Source organism: Panthera uncia, chromosome X (genome assembly GCF_023721935.1).
Source record: "Panthera uncia isolate 11264 chromosome X, Puncia_PCG_1.0, whole genome shotgun sequence".
Classification (NCBI taxonomy): Eukaryota; Metazoa; Chordata; class Mammalia; order Carnivora; family Felidae; genus Panthera; species Panthera uncia.
In genome coordinates, this window is record NC_064817.1 from 42,360,494 (window position 1) to 42,366,705 (window position 6,212).

Consider the following 6,212-nt stretch of genomic DNA (forward strand, 5'->3'; position numbering starts at 1 on the left):
ATATTATTTAAATCCTTTTTGATCAGTTCATTACCTGTTGTTATTTCCTGGACGTTTTTCTGAGGGGAATTCTTCTGTTTCATCATTTTGGATAGTCCCTGGAGTGGTGGGGAACTTCCGGGCACTTTCCCTGTGCTGTCTTGAATAACTTGTGTTCGTGGGTGGGGCCACAGTTCAGACCTGATGTCTGCCCCCAACCCACCTCTGGGGCCACAGTCAAAGTGGTGTGTACCTTCTCTTCCCCTCTCCTAGGGGTGGGATTCACTGTGGGGTGGCGTGGCCCATCTGGGCTACTTGCACACTGCCAGGCTTATGGTGCTTGGGATCTGGCGTATTAGCTGGGGTGGATCGGCAAGGTGTACGGGGGCGGAAGGGGAAGGCTCAGCTCGCTTTTCCTTCGGAGATCCACTTCAGGAGGGTCCCTGCGGCACTGGGAGGGAGTCAGACCCGCCGGAGGGATGGATCCGCAGAAACACAGCCTTGGGTGTTTGTGCAGTGCAAGCAAGTTCCCTGGCAGGAACTGGTTCCCTTTGGGATTTTGGCTGGGGGATGGGTGAGGAAGATGGCGCTGGTGAGCGCCTTTGTTCCCCACCAAGCTGAGCTCTGTCATCTGGGGCTCAACAACTCTCCCTCCCATTGTCCTCCAGCCCTCCTGCTCTCTAAGCAGAGCTGTTAACTTATAACCTTCCAGATGTCAAGTCCTGCTTGCTGTCAGAACACACTCCATCCGGCCCCTCTGCTTTTGCCAGCCAGACTCTGGAGCTCTGCTTGGCCGGCGGGCTCCCCCTCCACCCCGGCTCCCTCCCGCCAGTCCGTGGAGGGCGCACCGCCTCTCTGCCCTTGCTACCCTCTTCCGTGGGCCTCTCGGCTGTGCTTAGCTCCGGAGACTCCATTCTGCTAGTCTTCTGGTGGTTTTCTGGGTTATTTAGGCAGGTGTAGGTGGAATCTAAGTGATCAGCAGGACCCACGGTGAGCCCAGCATCCTCCACGCCGCCATCTTCCCAGTATCCGTCTGTACCCCAATGTTTATAGCAGCACTTATAATAATAGCAAAATTATGGAAAGAGCCTAAATGTCCATCAACTCATGAATCGACAAAGAAATTGTGGTTTATATACACAATGGAGTACTACGTGGCAATGAGAAAGAATGAAATATGGCCCTTTGTAGCAACATGGATGGAACTGGAGCGTGTTATGCTAAGTGAAATAAGTCACACAGAGAAAGACAGATACCATGTGTTTTCAGTCTTATGTGGATCCTGAGAAACTTAAAAGAAGACCATGGGGGAAGGGAAGGAGAAAAAAAAAAGAGGTTAGAGAGGGAGGGAGCCAAAACATAAGTGTCTCTTAAAAACTGAGAACAACCTGAGGGTTGATGAAAGGTGGGAGTTAGGGTAGGTTGGTTGAGGGGTATTGAGGAGGGCACCTTTTTGGATGAGCACTGGGTGTTGTATGGAAACCAATTTGATAAAAATTTCATATTATAAAAAATAAAAAAATAAACCTATAATAATAAACACAATGTGATATTGGTAAAAGAATAAACAAGAGATCAATGGAATACAACATAGAACCCCAAAATAGACCCACACAAATATAGTCAACTGATCTTTGACTAAGATGCAAAGGCAATTAAATGGATAAAGGATACTCTTTTCAGTAAATGATGCTGGAATAACTGAACAGCCACATGCAAAAAAAAAAAATGAATCTAGACAAAGACCTTATTCCTGTCACAAAAGTTAATTGAAAATTGATCACAGATATAAAAGTCAAACACAAACTATAAAACAGCTGGAAGATAATGTAGAGAATCTAGGTAACCTTTGCTTTGGTGATGAGTTTTCCCCCCATATATTTTGTTTTATTTTTAGAGATTTTCATACATTATTTCATCTTGGATTGAACAAGTATTTTATTTTACCTTTGTGAAAACAAAAGTTTCTGGACTTACCTGAGGTCACAAAGCATAGCTAGTAAGTGGGTAGTCAGATCCTAAACCAAATCTGTCTGATGCCCTGGTGATTACTTCTTAGATATAACACCAAATCATGGTCTAAGAAAGAAAAAATTGCTAAGTTGGACTTCATTAAAATTAAAACTTCTGTTCTGCAAAAGATTCTCTTAAGAGAATGTAAAGACAAGCCACAAACTGGAAGGAAATATTTCAAAAATACATATTAGATAAATGACTTGTATCCAAAGCACACAAAGAACAATTAAGATTCAACAACAACAAAAACAAAACAATTAAAAATGGGCAAAATATATGAACAGAGGTACACATGCACATCTGACCTGGCCCTGGTTGTCTGAGTTTTTCCCACTACAGCCTTCCTCCTCCTAGCTCCTACTGCCAGAATCCCACTTTATGGCTGTTGGCATGCCCCCCCTCCCACTCCCCACCCCTCCCTGCTTTTCTCTATTCCCCACTGTTTCCCCTTCTCCTGTCCCTCCTGCTCCTCTCTGCTCTGCATGAAGACATCAGCCTGCACACCAAGGGTGCCCTTCCCCTGGATACAGTCACTTTCTACAAGGTCATTCCCAAAAGTAAGTTCATCTTAGTGAACACCCAGTATCCCTATAGTGAGCAGCAGGACAAGTTCAAGAGTTTGGCTGAAAACTCAGCCTCCAGTGTTGATCTCTTGGTGACAGAGGTAGGGATCTCAGGTAATGGTGATAAGCTGAATCTGGATCTGAGTGAGAAATACAATCTGGCAAAGTGAACTACCAAGTCTTCTACCTCTTCCAGGATGGGGACTTTGAGAAACCATCACCCTCTCCATGGTGAGGCAGTTAAGGTTGGAACATCTAATGCTGGCTAAAAGGGCAAGGAGTCTGCCTAGGTATGCCTGGTTGTCTACCTGCATATGGCACCCTTGCTGGGGAGTTTATCAGGGCCTCAGGCATGGAGGCCCAACCTTCCCTCTTTAAGCAGGGGCACGACAAACTCACAAGTGTGAAGGAGATTGAGAAGTGGGCAAATACCCAAAGATCATGGGGAAAGGCCTTAGACCAAGGTGAGGACTTCCCAGCAGTAGAAATGACCCAGATCACCAAGCTGATTGAGAAGAACAAGATGAGTGATGAGAAGAAGAAAAAGGTTCAAAAGAGCTTTAAACGTCTTGATTGCCTTCCAGAAGAAGGGGGCCAAGAAGGAAGGGCTGTAAAAAGGCACTTCAGGTTTACCAGGGTTTGGTGGGCATGGGGAGGGGAGTGTTACCCGCTGTGAGACCCTTCTGAAATACAAGAGAGTGATGGGAAAAGTAACACTAATCCAGAAATCTGAGCATGATTTGACATTGATACTGATGTGACCATGCTTGGGACATTACTATAGCCAATAGGTGTGCAGTGGTATCTCATTATTTTAATGACATATGATGTGGAACATCTTTCAATGCTTATGTATATGTATATGTCTTCTTTGGTGAGGTGTCTGTTCATATATATTTTTTTCCCACTAAACCTAAAGTCTAAGTTTCTTACAAGCTAAATATACTTTTACCATACAATTCAGCAATCACACTCCTTATTTATTTAAATGAGTTGGAAAGTTATAGCCACACAAAACCCTGCACATTAATGTTTATAGAAACTTTATTGGGGGTTCCGGAAGATGGCGGCGTAGGAGGACGCGGGGCTCACAACGCGTCCTGCCGATCACTTAGATTCCACCTACACCTGCCTAAAGAACCCAGAAAACCGCCAGAGGATTAGCAGAAGGGAGTCTACGGAGCCAAGCGCAGACAAGAGGCCCACGGAAGAGGGTAGGAAGGGCGGCGAGGCGGTGCGCGCTCCACGGACTGGCGGGAGGGAGCCGGGGCGGAGGGGCGGCTCGCCGGCCAAGCAGAGCCCCCGAGTCGGGCTGGCAAAAGTGGAGGGGCCGGACAGACTGTGTTCCGACAGCTAGCGCGACTTAGCGTCTGGGAGGTCATAAGTTAACAGCTCTGCGCGGAAAGCGAGAAGGCTGGAGGACAAAGGGAGGGAGAGCTGCTGAGCCCCCGGACGGCAGAGCTCAGCTTGGCGGGGAACAAAGGCGCCAGCGCCATCTCCCCCGCCCATCCCCCAGCCAAATCCCAAAGGGAACCAGTTCCTGCCAGGGAACTTGCTCGCTCCGCGCAAACACCCAACTCTGTGCTTCTGTGGAGCCAAACCTCCGGCAGCGGATCTGACTCCCTCCCGCTGCCACAGGGCTCCTCCTGAAGTGGATCACCTAAGGAGAAGCGAGCTAAGCCTGCCCCTCCAGCCCCCATGCACCTTGCCTACCCACCCCAGCTAATACGCCAGATCCCCAGCAACACAAGCCTGGCAGTGTGCAAGTAGCCCAGACGGGACACGCCACCCCACAGTGAATCCCGCCCCTAGAATAGGGGAAGAGAAGGCACACACCAGTCTGACTGTGGCCCCAGCAGTGGGCTGGGGGCAGACATCGGGTCGGACTGCGGCCCCGCCCACTAACTCCAGTTATACACCACAGCACAGGGGAAGTGCACTGCAGGTCCTCACCACGCCAGGGACTCTCCAAAATGACCAAACGGAAGAATTCCCCTCAGAAGAATCTCCAGGAAATAACAACAGCTAATGAACTGATCAAAAAGGATTTAAATAATATAACAGAAAGTGAATTTAGAATAATAGTCATAAAATTAATCGCTGGGCTTGAAAACAGTATACAGGACAGCAGAGAATCTCTTGCCATAAAGATCGAGGGACTAAGGAACAGTCACGAGGAGTTGAAAAACGCTTTAAACGAAATGCAAAACAAAATGGAAACCACAATGGCTCGGCTTGAAGAGGCAGAGGAGAGAATAGGTGAACTAGAAGATAAAGTTATGGAGAAAGAGGAAGCTGAAAGAATGAGAGATAAAAAAATCCAGGAGTATGAGGGGAAAATTAGAGAACTAAGTGATACACTAAAAAGAAATAATATACGCATAATTGGTATCCCAGAGGAGGAAGAGAGAGGGAAAGGTGCTGAAGGGGTACTTGAACAAATTATAGCTGAGAACTTCCCTGAACTGGGGAAGGAAAAAGGCATTGAAATCCAAGAGGCACAGAGAACTCCCTTCAGACGTAACTTGAATCGATCTTCTGCACGACATATCATAGTGAAACTGGCAAAATACAAGGATAAAGAGAAAATTCTGAAAGCAGCAAGGGATAAACGTGCCCTCACATATAAAGGGAGACCTATAAGACTCGTGACTGATCTCTCCTTTGAAACTTGGCAGGCCAGAAAGGCTTGGCACTATATCTACAGTGTGCTAAACAGAAAAAATATGCAGCCGAGAATCCTTTATCCAGCAAGTCTGTCATTTAGAATAGAAGGAGAGATAAAGGTCTTCCCAAACAAACAAAAACTGAAGGAATTTGTCACCACGAAACCAGCCCTACAAGAGATCCTAAGGGGGATCCTGTGAGACAAAGTACCAGAGACATCACTACAAACATAAAACATACAGACATCACAATGACTCTAAACCCATATCTTTCTATAATAACACTGAATGTAAATGGATTAAATGCGCCAACTAAAAGACATAGGGTATCAGAATGGATAAAAAAACAAGACCCATCTATTTGCTGTCTACAAGAGACTCATCTTAGATCTGAGGACACCTTTAGATTGAGAGTGAGGGGATGGAGAACTATTTATCATGCTCCTGGAAGCCAAAAGAAAGCTGGAGTAGCCATACTTATATCAGACAAACTAGACTTTAAATTAAAGGCTGTAACAAGAGATGAAGAAGGACATTATATAATAATCACAGGGTCTATCCACCAGGAAGAGCTAACTATTATAAATGTCTATGCGCCAAATACCGGAGCCCCCAGATATATAAAACAATTACTCATAAACATAAGCAACCTTATTGATAAGAATGTGGTCATTGCAGGGGACTTTAACACCCCACTTACAGAAATGGATAGATCATCTAGACACACAGTCAATAAAGAAACAAGGGCCCTGAATGATACATTGGATCAGATGGACTTGACAGATATATTTAGAACTCTGCATCCCAAAGCAACAGAATATACTTTCTTCTCGACTGCACATGGAACATTCTCCAAGATAGATCATATACTGGGTCACAAAACAGCCCTTCATAAGTTTACAAGAATTGAAATTATACCATGCATACTTTCAGACCACAATGCTATGAAGCTTGTAATCAACCACAGGAAAAAGTCTGGAAAACCTCC

General features: G+C 45.8%; 1 pseudogene; it reads left to right on the top strand.

Annotated features, from left to right (window-relative positions):
* Positions 1–2,258: 2,258 nt before the first annotated feature.
* LOC125931292 (endoplasmic reticulum resident protein 29-like) lies at positions 2,259–3,172 on the top strand (annotated as a pseudogene).
* Positions 3,173–6,212: the final 3,040 nt, after the last annotated feature.